The sequence below is a fragment of the Dendrobates tinctorius genome, unplaced genomic scaffold (assembly GCF_039654945.1).
Source record: "Dendrobates tinctorius isolate UK_male_01 unplaced genomic scaffold, ASM3965494v1 ptg000028l, whole genome shotgun sequence".
In the NCBI taxonomy this organism is placed as follows: Eukaryota; Metazoa; Chordata; class Amphibia; order Anura; family Dendrobatidae; genus Dendrobates; species Dendrobates tinctorius.
This window is the reverse complement of record NW_027361696.1, coordinates 46,246,526-46,262,482: the sequence shown is the minus strand read 5'-3', so window position 1 is coordinate 46,262,482 and position 15,957 is coordinate 46,246,526.

The following is a 15,957-nucleotide window of genomic DNA, read 5'->3' as shown; positions in this document are numbered from 1 at the left end:
CATAGGAAAAACTCCGGTCGGTCTTACGCTCTGCGATATCCTTGATAAATTCACAGAAGTAGGAAAATGGAGGAAAGGAGACTTGATTGGCTCTTTTGTACTTTGATCCAATAGTGGCCCACTTCTCTTGTGTATTGTATGGCAGCTTTGAAACTACTGAGTTAATTCCCCGAGCGGTATCCAGGTAGCTAAGACCAGGTAGGTGCGTGTCTGCCTTGGCTAACTGGAGCTCTAGGAGTAGGTCACTGAGCTCTAGGAATTTTGAACTGTCCTTGCCAGATATTTTTGGGAAATCCTGTAGATGCTTAAACAGTGCATTCTCTATGGCTTCAGGACTGCCAAAGCTACGTTCTAGTCTTTCCCATGCAGCCATGAGACCAGCTGCTGAATTACTGATGTGGACGGATCTGAGCCTCTTGACCCGCTCCGTGGATTGAAGTCCGAGCCACCTGATTAGCAGATCCAGCTCTTCAGCAGCAGTGATGCCAAGGTCACTAATTGCGGCTTTAAAGGTATATTTCCAACCTCTGTAATTCTCAGGCTGGTCGTCGAACCTTGTGAGACCGGTGTTGGTGAGTTCTTGGCGTATCATTAGCCTCGCAAAATCGGCCATGTCTGTTCTTTCTGACTTTGGCGTAACATTTGCCGGCTGAGTGATGCTGTTAGCGTGAGTTTTAGCTTCTTGGTTCAAGAACATGGGAAGATACGGAGTGGCATATGCGTTTAGACCAGCAACCGGTTTATGGCATATGATCTCTGTTGTATGCGGGACTGGAACCACACAGTTATCAGGAGCGCAGTGCCTTGTCGGCATGTTAGGTTGCATGTAGACGTTGGCATATGGCACTGGCTGAGGTGTAGGGTCAGGCCGTGTACTGACACATGAAGAAGATTCAGGTTTGAATGTTTGTGGTTCATTTGACTGACCGTGAAAGCTAGAATCTGCAGGCGGATCGAAGTCCTGATGCTCTAGAGAGAGATGGGTGCTGACGGGAATGTTGTTGGTGGTCAGGGGTTCGTTAGTTTGGCTCAGCACGTAATTTCTTGTGCGCTTAAGTGGGTCTTCCATGTCGAGTTCGTATGAATTGATGCTGCCTCCTTGGCTCCCACCTAGAGCCTGCTCGAAGACCTTTAGCTTTGCCACGGCTGCTGCATGTTCGTATTCCTTCTGCAGGACTTCTATTTCCGCCTTCTCGCGTGCAGATTCGGCTTCCATCTCTGCTTTCTTGCGTGCAAATTCAGCTTCCATCTCTGCTTTCTTGGGTGCAGATACTGTTTTCTTCTCTGCTTTCTTTTGGAGGAAAATGGCTTGCACTTTCGTAGATTCTGCTTCGGCACGCGCTCTTATGAGCTGTTCACTGAGGGTTGAGTACCTTGATGAGCTTGACTTGATTGAGTGTTTTGAACTCCTAGCAGACCTGGATCTGTGCGATGTCACTTCTGACATTTGTGGGAGTTTTGCTTCTGTTTTGTTCACAATGTCGCGCACGGTGCTATCTCGTTCGGCATTGAGCTGTTGGAAGACCTCGCATTCTTTTAGCGATTCTGGTGTATTTAATTTCTGTAGCGTTGAGATGTATTTTCTGCAAGTGTCTTTGTAAGCCTGGTATGCAGAGTACAATTGTTCAAGGGCTCCCTCTGCTGGTAACTCATGAGAGACATACTGGGAGATGCTGTTAATGTGACTCTGCAGTCTTTGCCATAAGACAGATATATTACAAGAAAGTTCATGTTTAATGACTTCAAGGTTCTCTATAGCTTTCAATGACGGCTTAGCAGAGCGCCTGGGTCTGTTAGTGGCCGAGTCTTCAAATACAGATATTGCAGACTTTCCTTCAGCCATTGTAACTCACAGGCAGATGAGATCTGTGTAATATGAGCTGCTACAGTCTCTGCAGGGTGAAGGCTGGGGGAGGGGCTCTGCTGCACACAGGCTGATGGGATCTATATGATGTAAGCAGATCTTCTAATGTCTATTCTGACTTGTAGAAGCTGGAGACGATTTTACAGATGTAACTGCAGGATTCTCTTTTTACTATTCTGCCTCATGGCCAAACTGTAAGGCTGTGTGCACACGCTGCGGATTAGGTGCGGATTCATCCACGCGGATTTTGTAAAATCCGCAGGTGAAACCGCAGGTCAAAATACCTGCGGTTTTACCTGCGGATTGCTCTGCGGCTTTGCCCTGCGGTTTTTCATCTCCTCAATGGAGGAGATGGCAAACCGAAGGGGAATCCGCAGAAAGAATTGACATGTCAATTCTTTCTGCGGATTGAAAACCGCAGATAATCCGCGCGGAAAATTCCGCACCATCTGCATTGCGGTTTTTGATTCCCATAGGGAATCATGGTACTGTACACCGCAGCAAAAACTGCTGTGGGTCCGCAGCGGCCAAAACTGCTGCGGAACCGCAGCAAAATCCGCAGCGTGTGCACACAGCCTTCGCGTTGGGCGCTCAGACTGCCAACTCATGGAGTCTGTTGACCGTTACTCACGTTTTGTGATGCCCGCAGATAGTTTAAACTCGACTGAAAAGAGCACGTTTGAAGAGTCCAGTAGAAGGTTTATTCTCAGCTGAATCCTTGCATAATGCACGTTACAGTCGGTAAAAAGAGACTTTCCTTGTACAGAGCTTTATAAACGTGTGTCTCCAAGATGGGGAAGACTCAAAGATGGAGAAGAGGGAGGGGTTACAGAAGTGAGAGTCACATGCAAGGGGGAGGAGAAAACCTCTAAAAGGGACAGATCTATATACAGCAATGAAACAACAATATGGTTAAATGCAGTACTGTCTGTATGATTCAAAATCATGGGACATGACACTGCCCATGCCTTTAGTGGCCATTTTCCTGAAGCCCACTGTAAGGGTTGGCAGGTTGCACTAAATAAAATATAATAATAAAGTGCAATTGCAACTCAGGGTCCACCATGCAGATAAGACTCAGCTGCTAGTAAGAACAATGATGGAACAAAGAGCCAAGCAATTTCTTGAACACAATGTGTTAACGCCACACAGTGTGAACGGAACACTGAGTACCAAGCTCCGATACAGCACAGAGAGGTACAGAACTAAAGAATACAAAGTGCAATGCCCTGTTAAACGTCACAGGGATATAGCAAGTGGAGTAGGCTTGCTCTGTAACTGAACAGTGTCATTCGCACAAATGCACAAAACAGGTACAAAGCCGGAAGAAGAAACTTCTATGACGATGGGTATGATACCCTGACTAAAGGGTTGGACTTGCTCTCTTACTCCACTGTGCTAACTGCACACATGTAGGAAACAGATGATAAGCCAAAATCTCATTGCCCCCACTGACGCTAACTGCCTCCCAACATGTAAAGTCCCGAGACTTAGATGACTCAAACAGCATGCAGACAGAACGGTTGAGTATCAACAATCTCACACCATAACATAGATGACACTAGCGTGCCCGCGTGCGCCGTTTAGAGCCTTTTATACATTAGGCTCCACCCCAAACACTCACGCCCAGTCAGCCGAGATATCGCCCGTGGGCCAAACCAGAGCCGCCACTTCACCAGAGCAGGTGACGTACGACCACCAATAGGGAGACGCCATATCACAGACATGCTCAGTAAGGTGATCTCTGGACTAAAGCCCCCGTTACACACTGCGATATCGCTAGCAATATTGCTGTAAAGTCACCGATTTTGTGACGTTACAGCGATATTGCTAGCGATATCGCTTCATGTGATACTTACCTCCGACCGGCTCCCCCGCTGATTATCGCTGATCGCGTGAGAAGCTGCTGGACCATTCCTCGTCGGCCACTTCCTGCGACACTTCCTGCTGTGATGACGAGCGATGCGTGGACGTGGGCGGGAGGACACAGGATCGCCGCGTCTGACAGGTAAGTAGCGACCCCCGTCCCCAGCGATGTCGCTGGTGAGATCTGCCTGAGTGGCAGCTCACTAGCGACCACCTAGTGATTCACCAGCGATCCTGACCACGTCATATCGCTGGTCGGGATCGCTGGTGAGTCGCTAGGTGTAACGGTACCCTAAGAGTACGAGGCTGCACCTATATACAGTCATATGTAAAAGTTTGGGCACCCCTATTAATGTTAACCTTTTTTCTTTATAACAATTTTGGTTTTTGCAACAGGTATTTCAGTTTCATATATCTAATAACTGATGGACTCAGTTATATTTCTGGATTCAAATGAGGTTTATTGTACTAACAGAAAATGTGCAATCTGCATTTAAACAAAATTTGACCCGTGCAAAAGTATGGGCACCCTTATCATTTTCTTGATTTGAACACTCCTAACTACTTTTTACTGACTTCCTGAAGCACTAAATTGGTTTGGTAACCTCATTGAGCTTTGAACTTCATAGCCAGGTGTATCAAATCATGAGAAAAGGTATTTAAAGTGGCCACTTGCAAGTAGTTCTCCTATTTGATTCTCCTATGAAGAGTGGCATCATGGGCTCCTCAAAACAACTCTCAAATGATCTGAAAACAAAGATTATTCAACATAGCTTTTCAGGGGAAGGATACAAAAAGTTGTCTCAGAGATTTAACCTGTCAGTTTCCACTGTGAGGAACATAGTAAGGAAATGGAAGAACACAGGTACAGTTCTTGTTAAGCCCAGAAGTGGCAGGCCAAGAAAAATATCAGAAAGGCAGAGAAGAAGAATGGTGAGAACAGTCAAGGACAATCCACAGACCACCTCCAAAGACCTGCAGCATCATCTTGCTGCAGATGGTGTCACTGTGCATCGGTCAACAATACAGCGCATGCATAACGCCTTTTTGTATGACCAAACAACTCAATCTTTGTTTCATCAGTCCACAGGACCTTCTTCCAAAATGTAACTGGCTTGTCCAAATGTGCTTTTGCATACCTCAGGCGACTCTGTTTGTGGCGTGCTTGCAGAAACGGCTTCTTTCGCATCACTCTCCCATACAGCTTCTCCTTGTGCAAAGTGCGCTGTATTGTTGACCGATGCACAGTGACACCATCTGCAGCAAGATGATGCTGCAGGTCTTTGGAGGTGGTCTGTGGATTGTCCTTGACTGTTCTCACCATTCTTCTTCTCTGCCTTTCTGATATTTTTCTTGGCCTGCCACTTCTGGGCTTAACAAGAACTGTACCTGTGTTCTTCCATTTCCTTACTATGTTCCTCACAGTGGAAACTGACAGGTTAAATCTCTGAGACAACTTTTTGTATCCTTCCCCTGAAAAGCTATGTTGAATAATCTTTGTTTTCAGATCATTTGAGAGTTGTTTTGAGGAGCCCATGATGCCACTCTTCATAGGAGAATCAAATAGGAGAACTACTTGCAAGTGGCCACCTTAAATACCTTTTCTCATGATTTGATACACCTGGCTATGAAGTTCAAAGCTCAATGAGGTTACAAAACCAATTTAGTGCTTCAGGAAGTCAGTAAAAAGTAGTTAGGAGTGTTCAAATCAAGAAAATGATAAGGGTGCCCATACTTTTGCACCGGTCAAATTTTGTTTAAATGCAGATTGCACATTTTCTGTTAGTACAATAAACCTCATTTGAATCCAGAAATATAACTGAGTCCATCAGTTATTAGATATATGAAACTGAAATACCTGTTGCAAAAACCAAAATTGTTATAAAGAAAAAAGGTTAACATTAATAGGGGTGCCCAAACTTTTACATATGACTGTATCACTGGTTACTAAGGACTTGGCTGGAGAACCAGCAGTAACTAAGCATACACAATGAGCTGAGAAAGACACTGGGACCCATGTCTATGCTGAGCAGCACCCGCAGTGGCCAAGCCCAGGTAGGAGGCCACAGAGGCAGAAAAGGTTTGGGATCTATCCAGTGCAGTGGGAGAATTCTAACACCCACTACTGGAAAAATCCAATGTACAGAGCCCGGACTCCACTCCTGCCTCACCGCCAACAGATTTGTGAAGAACTCTTGTTGCTGGAATATTGCAGCAGCAATCCTGTCTCCTGTGACCCCTCTCCACAGTTCCCCACCTTCCCTCCATAAGCTAAGTTTGCACTATAAGAAGGACCGTAATTTTAAAATTTTCCCCCCTATTTTCCTCCCCAAGATTTGTGGTGTGTCTTATGGTAGGAACATCCTTGTAGTCTGAAAAATACTGTAATTTTTTCCCTATTTGTATTATGCTGTACATTTTTTATGGAAGAAATATTTATGTATAATACATATGAGAGGATGAGAAATGTACCAAATATATTTATGTATAGTTGAAATTCTAAATAAAATAAATACTCTGTCCCTGTTTTCCTGTCCAGAAACCAGTCAGGTATTGGCTGCATTGGTTTGAGCTGTAGTTCCCTCTGTTATTATGTAATTGACCTTGGAGAATTGTCCATTAGACATAACACACTCTTCAGAGTTCACACTTGTCCTGATCCTTGTAATCACATTGGTAACTTAGCATAAGAAGAGACAAGAAAATACCCAGGATCCACCTAAAGGACCTTTTACACATAGCGAGATTGCTAGCGATTTCGCTAAAGCGACACCGATTTTCTGATGCAACAGTGATATCGCTAGCAATCTCGCTTTGTGTGACACGTACCTGCGACCAGCCTGGAGTGGGAACTGTGCTGTGTGTTGTATTTAACTGATAGAGATCCTTCATTGCTTCCAAGCATGACATCACACTCCCTAGGAGGAAGGTAATGCCACTGTGGCGACCATACTCCTGGGGGCGCCACACAAATGCCACCTCCTGAAGCCCAAGGTACAGTACCTCGGTCATGTGGTGAGCGCAGAAGGTGTGGCACCAGATCCTGACAAAGTCACTGTCATCCGGGACTGGCAGAAGCCCAGCAACCTCCATGAAATACGTCAATTCCTCGGGTTGGTAGGCTACTAACGAAGGTTCATCAAAGGCTTCACTGAGATAGCCACACCTATGCAAAATCTTCTGGTGGACCAGCCAAGAAAGCCAGGAAGAAGAGTCCTACATTTGAATGCAATGAGGAACTGGAGAGGTCCTTCACTCGACTGAAAATGGCTCTCACAGGAGATGAAGTTCTGGCCTACCCAGATTACGACCAACCATTTGTTCTGTATACTGATGCCAGCAACATGGGACTGGGAGCAGTACTGTCACAGGTACAGAATGGCAAAGAAAGAGTGATCTCCTACGCCAGCAGAAAGCTTCCCACTGAAAGAACCCTGACAAATACAGTTCCTTCAAACTGGAGTTCCTCGCCATAGTCTGGGCTGTGACTGAACGATTCAAGCATTACCCAGCTTCCACCAAGTTTACCATCTTCATGGACAACAACCCGCTGACTCACTTGGAAACTGCAAAACTAGGTGCACTGGAGCAGTGATGGATGGCCCGGCTGTCTAACTATGAATTTACCATCAAGTACCGAGTAACCCCACTGCCCTGGCGGGCGATCCACCTACCCCAGCAGATACACTAGTTACAGGTATATCCTTTATGACTGTCTTTTTTACATTTATTTACATTTTGCACATGTTTTGACCATAGTTTCCATTATTATACATGTGGTAGATTTGATTCCTCTATCTGTTGCATATGCACTTTACCAACTACTACCTCATTTATCCATATATATCTCATGCCCTTTTTTGCACCTTAAAATGTCCAATGTGGCCTTGATTGAATAATAGGTATACTATATTTTGGGCATGTGTCATTGTATACTATTCTGCAGCTGCCTTGCTATAGCAGCACCTTTCATTGACATGTACAATTGTAGATTTTCACTGTTATGTTGAGTAACTTCAACACTTACCTTCAATGCAACATCTCTCTGAATATTATCTTGCTATTTCAGTGTGTGCCCACTAGATGGCCTCAATATACTATGCTTACTTTGTGTCATTTCTTCATGGTTTTTGTGGCTATATCAGTATTACACATTTATTTATTCCCTAGTGTAACTGGATTTAGATTGGGTTTCTCTCTGTCCATGTATTATTGCCCTGCTCATAATTTTACAGGTTTTTTTAGAATGTATTATCTAATAAAGATTTCTAAATCTTAATATTTGAGTTACCCAACTTTTCCTCTTTCTGTTACCCTGCTGATCATGGCATGACACAGGTTTCAAATGATCACTTTTTTATCTACTAAATATCTATAATAAAGTTCCACACTGGGGAACAACTAAGGCCAGCTTCACATTTGCAGATGTCAGCGCTGTGGAGGGCTGCGTAATTCCTCTGTGAAGCTCCGCCCACTGCTGCACCTCCTCCGGTCAGCTCCACCTACATCTGCATGCGGACCGTGGACCTATCTTTAGCATTGGGTATGCAGGCCGTGCAGATGTATGAGGATGCGTCCACTTGCGTGGTTTTGACGCTGCGGTGACCTGCCTTGAACGCAACGTGTTGCAATTTGTCGCGGTCACCGCATCGTCAAAACAACGCATGTGGACACATCAGCATACATCTGCACGGCCTGCATACCCAATGCTAAAGATAGGTACGCAGGCCGCATGCAGAAGTATGCGGATGTTGGCGGAGCTGACCGGAGGTGGTGCGGCAGTGTGGGAGCTTCATGGAGGAACTACGCAGCCCTCCGCAGCTCTGGTAAATGCTAGTGTGAAACAAGCCTAACTATGTGACTGAAAAATTCACAAATGTCGGTGCTCTGTAGAACAGTTGCCTGCCTACTCCCTCTGGTCACCCCACTGTCTCTTCTTGTCTGTTTCAGTGCTGCCAATCCCTCTTCCTCAGCACTGCTTGCCTCACTCTGCATGTCAGCTTTCCAGGTTGGGTCGGTGACTTTGTCATCCACCACCTCGTCTTCCACCACCGCACCCTGGCTCTACTGACTTGGTGACTTAGGCCTCTTTCACACATCAGTTTTTTGCCTTCAGGCGCGATCCGGCTTTTTTTTGTAAAACCGGATCCGGCAAAATGCAATGCCGGATCCGGTTTTTCCCCATTGACTTGCATTAGCGCCGGATCGTGCCGGATGGCATTGCGTTTCATCCGTTTTTTGCCGGATCCGGCAACTTGTCTCATTCCGGCGTCTGGAAAAAACGGCTACTGTAACGTTTTTTGTCTCCGGCGAAAAAGCCGGAAGCGCCGGATCCGGCGCTTCCAGCTTTTGCTACAATGAAAGTCTATGGGCGCCGGAATGCGCCGGATCCAGAAAAAGACGGATCCAGCCACCGGATCCGGTTTTTTTAAGTCTGCGCATGCTCAGATCCAATTGGCCAGCCGCCAGGAACAGAGACGGATCCAGCAAAAAACCGGATCCGTTTCTACAGTTCTCCAAAATTTATGCCGGATCCGTTTTTTCTAAAAAAAGCCGGATCCTGCCTGACGGCAAAAAACTGATGTGTGAAAGTAGCCTTAACAACAACCTGTCTGAACTAACTTCCTTCTAACCTAGCTTTAACTCCCGGCAGCCCCTCCTACTGCCCTGCTTGCTAATAGCATGGGCCGAGTGGTGCATGCTTTACTGTAGAGCCGGCACCGGCTGGCAGGCTGCACAAGTGATGTGATGGGAAGTGCAGGGGCAGTGCCTTCACATCACCTGCCGCCATTGCCGGCTTCTATTACTCTGCATTACACATGCACACAACAGCTGACCCACAGTCACCTGTTTCCTACGCTGCATCACTTGGCTCCTCTTCCACAAAGCCCTGGGACAGCAGTGGAAAGGTTGATTGGCTGCAATTCAGCCAATCAGCATTAGTTTTCTTTGTGTGATATCACAGCCCACCTCAGGCAAGGAGCTGTGCTGTGATTGGTCAAGGTCCTGCCAAAACAGCACAGTCACAGTCATATATTGAACAGAGAAGCAGAAGGAGTCTGATGGCTGCAGTGTGACTGTAAGTAAAGAAATATACAATGAGCCGGCAGCCTGACTAGTTCTCCAGCCAGTGAGGCAGTTAGAGGAGGTTGCCGCCATGTAATCTACAGTAAAATTCAAATTTCCTGTGGGCCCTCTCCTACATTCTGTCAACCACCTCTGTTTTACTGTGGGTCCCCTTTCCCCCTCTGAGCAGGTCCACAGGAAAATAGGAAGGAAAATGTGGAGGGGGGCCCACAGGATATTGGGCGACACAGTAGGGGAGGGGGCCCACAGGATAGCACCAACATGCGTGCGCATATTTCTCTCACCCATTGGTGCGACCATGACGTGATCGCGGGTCGCAGATGGGTTATCTTAACAGCCGGGTGTCAGTTTCCTGTGGCCGGGCTTCAAATGGGACCATGAATTCTGCTATATGCAGCAATGCTGTGGCATCACTGTATATAATAGCACATGCGATCGGATGATCGCATCTTCATGCCCCATAAGGGGGCTAACTATACCAGTGAAAAGTAAAAAAAAAAAATTTTTAAAAATACCTAAAAGTTCAAATCACCGTATTTTATCCCATTGAAAATACAGATATTTAAAAAGTAAAAAAAAAAAATACACATACAGCGCAGGCAAAAATTAAGACACCACTGCAAAATTTTCAGTTTCTCTGATTTTTCTCTTTATAGGTATATTTTTGAATAAAATGTAAATTGCTCTTTTATTCTATAAATTACTGACTAGTGTTGAGCGATACCAACCAATATTGAGAAATATCGGATCAGATTGGATCGGCCAATATCCAAAAAGTATCGGGTATCGCCGATTCCGATCCCGGAAGTCCCATTCAAGTCAATGGGACAGAAATATCGGAATAAAAAAAAACCCTTTCTTTCCTTGTAGGTTAATTCTACAAGAAAAACAACTAAGAATAATGTAGAATGTATTGGGGGAGGTGGAGGAGACATTAAAGGCATAGAGGTTTAGCCCAATCAAAATGAATAGCAGGAATTAATTTTTTTTTAAGACGTTCGGAGTTACAAAGATATTGACTATGTTAACCTTTTTTATATTTTGTTAGATATGTATGTTTCAATACTTCCATGCTCTTCACCTTCTTTTTTACTTCTCCCACACTTTCTCCTTCATGATCCTCAGCAGCAGCATCTTTTTCATCAACTTCTTCTTCAACTTATTCATCTTCTTCTTCACCTTCTTCCTATTATTCTTTTTTTGTACATTATTCTTATTCTTCTTATTCAACGATTATTCTTCTTCATATTCTACTTCTTCATCTTCTTCCTATTCTTCTTCTTCATCATATTCTTATTTGTGACAGACATTCCTGTAGTTGTTATCTATAAAAGTTTGAAGATTACACAAGATTTACAACAGGATTTGTCCACGTTCAGTTTGGCCTGCAGCAGCAGGCATTTTCCAGGGGCACCACGAGGAGGAACGGACACACCCCCATACACTGATTAGTCTTCTTCTGCTTATAATTTAGATAATATTTTTTGCTCTGATTTTTAGGCTTATGCTTAATGGTCTTCTGCTTTTGGTTCTTCTGCTTTTTGTACTTCTGCTTCTTGGTCTTCTGTCTCTTGTTGTTCTGCATCTTGGTGGTTGTCTTCATGTTCTTTGTCCTCTTGGTCATCTTCTTCAGGGTCATCTTTTTGGTCTTCTTCGGTGTGGTCTTCAGGGTTGTCGTCTTCAGGGTCGTCATCAGGGAGATCCAGAGTGAGAACCAAAAACCATTTCCAAAAGCTTGAACTTGGAAAAGTAGCAGAAGGTACAAGAAGGCTGAGGAACTGCCGAGAACCAGCTGATGGTACTGGAACCCAGATGGGTAGCAGAAGGAACAAGAGCAAATGGAACTAGCGAGGACCAGCTGACGGTGCTGGAACCCAGAGGGGCACAAGAAGAAACAAGAGCCAATGGCACAACCGTGGACCAGCTGACGGTGCTGGAACACGGTTACTAAGCAGGAGGTACCTGTGCTAGAAAGCACTACCAAGGACCAGCAGACGTTGCTGGAACTCGGATACCAAGAAGGAGGCACCTAGGCCAAAGGCACTTCAGAGAACCAGCTGACGGTGCTGGAACCCGGATGGGTAGTAGAACCTGCAAGAGCAAATGGAACTAGCGAGGACCAGCTGATGGTGCTGGAACCTAGAGGGGCAGCAGAGGAACAAGAGCCAATGGCACAACCGTGGACCAGCTGACGGTGCTGGAACACGGTTACTAAGCAGGAGGTACCTGTGCTAGAAAGCACTACTGTTATGAATGAGTTACCGAAGGAGGAAAAAACAAAAATACAAGCTAAGTCCAGAAAACCGGAGAGGTTGGTAGCTATCGGATTGCAGACCCCTGATCCTATCCACAACAACTAACAGTAGCCGTGGGGGGTTCCTACGATGCCCTAGACCCCTCGAACACAGCCGGAGAACTAAATAGGCCTAAAGAAAGAAAGAGGAAATCTAAACTGCCCCAGAGCAGACCCCAAAGCAATAGGCAGCCCCCAACATATAATGACGGTGAAGCAAGATGAAAACACTAACACAGATAGAAAGATAGGTTGAGCAAACGATGGGGCCCAAGCTAACTAAAAAGGACAGGATAGAAAAGCTGCTGTCTGCAATCCGTAAAAAACCCTACCAAAAAATGTCCCAACCGTCTGATAGGAAAAACAGGCCCTGAAGTCGCTAGGACTTCAAAAAGACTATATCAGCACTCAGGTAAATTCTGAAGACAGAGCAAAGAGACAAACTGATCAGAGACAAAAATGGAACTCAGCACACCCCCGACCGGGGATGGCTGAACTCCAAAAAAGAAGGTAAACAAAACAAAACTAATAAGTTCAATAGCAGAGCAAAAACTTATCTTTGGGAAGCAGGAATCAGACTGGTCTCAAAGAATCCAGCAGAGAAATCACCAGCGACTCAGAAGGGCGTCGGCTGCCTTACATCCAGTCAGAATTTCCTGCTACCCAGTAATCCACCAGATCAGGTGTTTGGTAATCAGCCTCACTACCTTCCTTTACCAGAAGAGGGAGTTCATCAGACATCGACGGTGAAGGGGAAAATGAACTCACAACAGTACCTCCCCCTTGAGGAGGGGTCACCGAACCCTCATCCACGCCACCAGGGTGATCAGAATTGGCCCGATGAAAGGCACGAACCAATCTTTCGGCATGAATATCGGATGCAGGGACCCAAGAATTATCCTCCTGGCCATAACCCTTCCATTTAACCAAATACTGGAGTCTCCGTCTAGCCAGGCGAGAATCCAGTATCTTCTCAACCTCATATTCCACATTACCTTCAACCAATACCGGGTCAGGAGGTGCCACCACAGGAACTACTGGCTCAACAAACCTCTTTAACAGAGAAGAGGGAGTTCATCAGACATCGACGGTGAAGGGGAAAATGAACTCACAACACACTACCAAGGACCAGCAGACATTGCTGGAACTCGGATACCAAGAAGGAGGCACCTAGGCCAAAGGCACTGCCGAGAACCAGCTGACGGTGCTGGAACCCGGAGGGGTAGCAGAAGCTGCAAGAGCAAATGGAACTAGCGAGGACCATCTGACGGTGCTGGAACCCGGAGGGGCAGCAGAAGGAACAAGAGCCAATGGCACAACCGTGGACCAGCTGACGGTGCTGGAACACGGTTACTAAGCAGGAGTTACCTGTGCTAGAAAGCCCTACCAAGAACCAGCAGACATTGCTGGAACTCGGATACCGAGAAGGAGGCACCTAGGCCAAAGGCACTGCCGAGAACCAGCTGATGGTGCTGGAACCCGGAGGGGTAGCAGAAGCTGCAAGAGCAAATGGAACTAGCGAGGACCAGCTGACGGTGCTGGAACCCAGAGGGGCAGCAGAAGGAACAAGAGCCAATGGCACAAACGTGGACCAGCTGACGGTGCTGGAACACAGTTACTAAGCAGGAGGTACCTGTGCTAGAAAGCAATACCAAGGACCAGCAGACGTTGCTGGAACTCAGATACCGAGAAGGAGGCACCTAGGCCAAAGGCACTGCCGAGAACCAGCTGACGGTGCTGGAACCCGGATGGGTAGCAGAAGCTGCAAGACCAAATGGAACTAGCGAGGACCAGCTGACGGTGCTGGAACCCGGAGGGGCAGCAGAAGGAACAAGAGCCAATGGCACAACCGTGGACCTGCTGACGGTGCTGGAACACAGTTACTAAGCAGGAGGTACCTGTGCTAGAAAGCACTACCAAGGACCAGCAGACGTTGCTGGAACTCAGATATCGAGAAGGAGGCACCTAGGCCAAAGGCACTGCCGAGAACCAGCTGACGGTGCTGGAACCCAGATGGGTAGCAGAAGGTACCCATGAAAAACAAAGTTGCAAGGCCGTGAGCCAGCCGCAGTTACCGAAACCCACAGTCCTACAGGGGGTGCTTGTCCTATTGGCACTACGGAACAAGCCTTTATTACCAGAACCCGCAGCTCACATAGGAAGCACCGAAACTGCAGGCACCATAGACTCAGCTAACCCGATCGCAACACGACATGACTACGTATTGGTGGCAAAGTGACGTTGACACTACCCGGAAACAGCAGGCGTGCTGGAACCAGGCTAGGCAGGAGGGAGTACCCGTGCCAAAGACACTTCTGAGCAGAAACTGGCAATGTTGGAACCAAGGATCAATCAGGGTGTAGGCTGAGGACTAATTTCATCAAGTTTAATATCTGTTGTAGACTACTAATGATTTTAAACGTGCTCCAACTAGGCCTCTGGCTCCACTCTGTCTCTAGTATTTACCCTGGCCTCCAACACTGCAAGTTGCTGCTCAGTAATGATGTCTGCACAATCAACACTTGTTCCTGTGTTACTGGGGTTCAGTGCCACTTCTGAGCAGCATCTGGTGGGGTTGGAGGCCAGGGGAAATACTAGAGACAGTGGAGCCAGAGGCCTAAGTGGATCACGGTTACAATCAGTAGTAGTGTACAACCTATATAAAACTTGCTTCAATTAGGCCTCAGCCTGCTCCATGATTGATCCTGGGCTTCAACACAGCCAGTTGTTGCCCGGAAGTGCCATCTGCACAGAGAAAAACACATGCTCCAGTGTTAGTGGGGTTCAGTAATGCCTGCTGCTCCCCTGCTGTGTGGACGGCAATATCTCCTGCTGGCTCCACATTCAAACTACATCACATATACAACTTGCTGCAATTAGGCCTCAGCCTGCTCCATGATTGATCCTGGGCTTCAACATAGCCAGTTGTTGCTCGGAAGTGCCGTCTGCACAGAGAATAACACATGCTCCAGTGTTAGTGGGGTTCAGTAATGCCTGCTGCTCCCCTGCTGTGTGGACGGCAATATCTCCTGCTGCCTCCACATTCTAACTACTACTGATTTAAAACTTGCTCCAATTAGGCCTCTGGCTCCACTCTGTCTCTAGTATTTCCCCTGGACTCCAACCCCGCCAGTTGCTGCTCAGAAGTGGCGTCTGCACAATCAACACTTGTTCCTGTGTTCCTGGGGTTCAGTAACGTCTGCTGATCCCCTGATGTGTGTCCAGCAATGTCTCCTGCTCTGTCCACATTCCCACTACTAGTAGTGGGAATGTGGACAGAGCAGGAGACATTGCCGGACACACATCAGGGAATCAGCTGACGTTACTGAACCCCAGTAACACAGGAACAAGTGTTGATTGTGCAGACGCCACTTCTGAGCAGCAACTGGCGGGGTAGGAGGCCAGGGGAAATACTAGAGACAGAGTGGAGCCAGAGGCCTAATTGGAGCAAGTTTGAAATCAGTAGTAGTTTGAATGTGGAGGCAGCAGGAGATATTGCCGTCCACGCAGCAGGGGAGCAGCAGGGGAGCAGCAGGCATTACTGAACCCCACTAACACTGGAGCATGTGTTTTTCTCTGTGCAGACGGCACTTCCGAGCAACAACTGGCTATGTTGAAGCCCAGGATCAATCATGGAGCAGGCTGAGGCCTAATTGCAGCAAGTTGTATATGTGATGTAGTTTGAATGTGGAGGCAGCAGGAGACATTGCCAGACACACATCAGGGGATCAACTGACGTGACTGAGTCCCAGTAACACAGGAACAAGTGTGGATTGTGCAGATGCCACTTCTGAGCAGCAACTGGCGGGGTTGGAGGCCAGGGGAAATACTAGAGACAGTGGAGCCA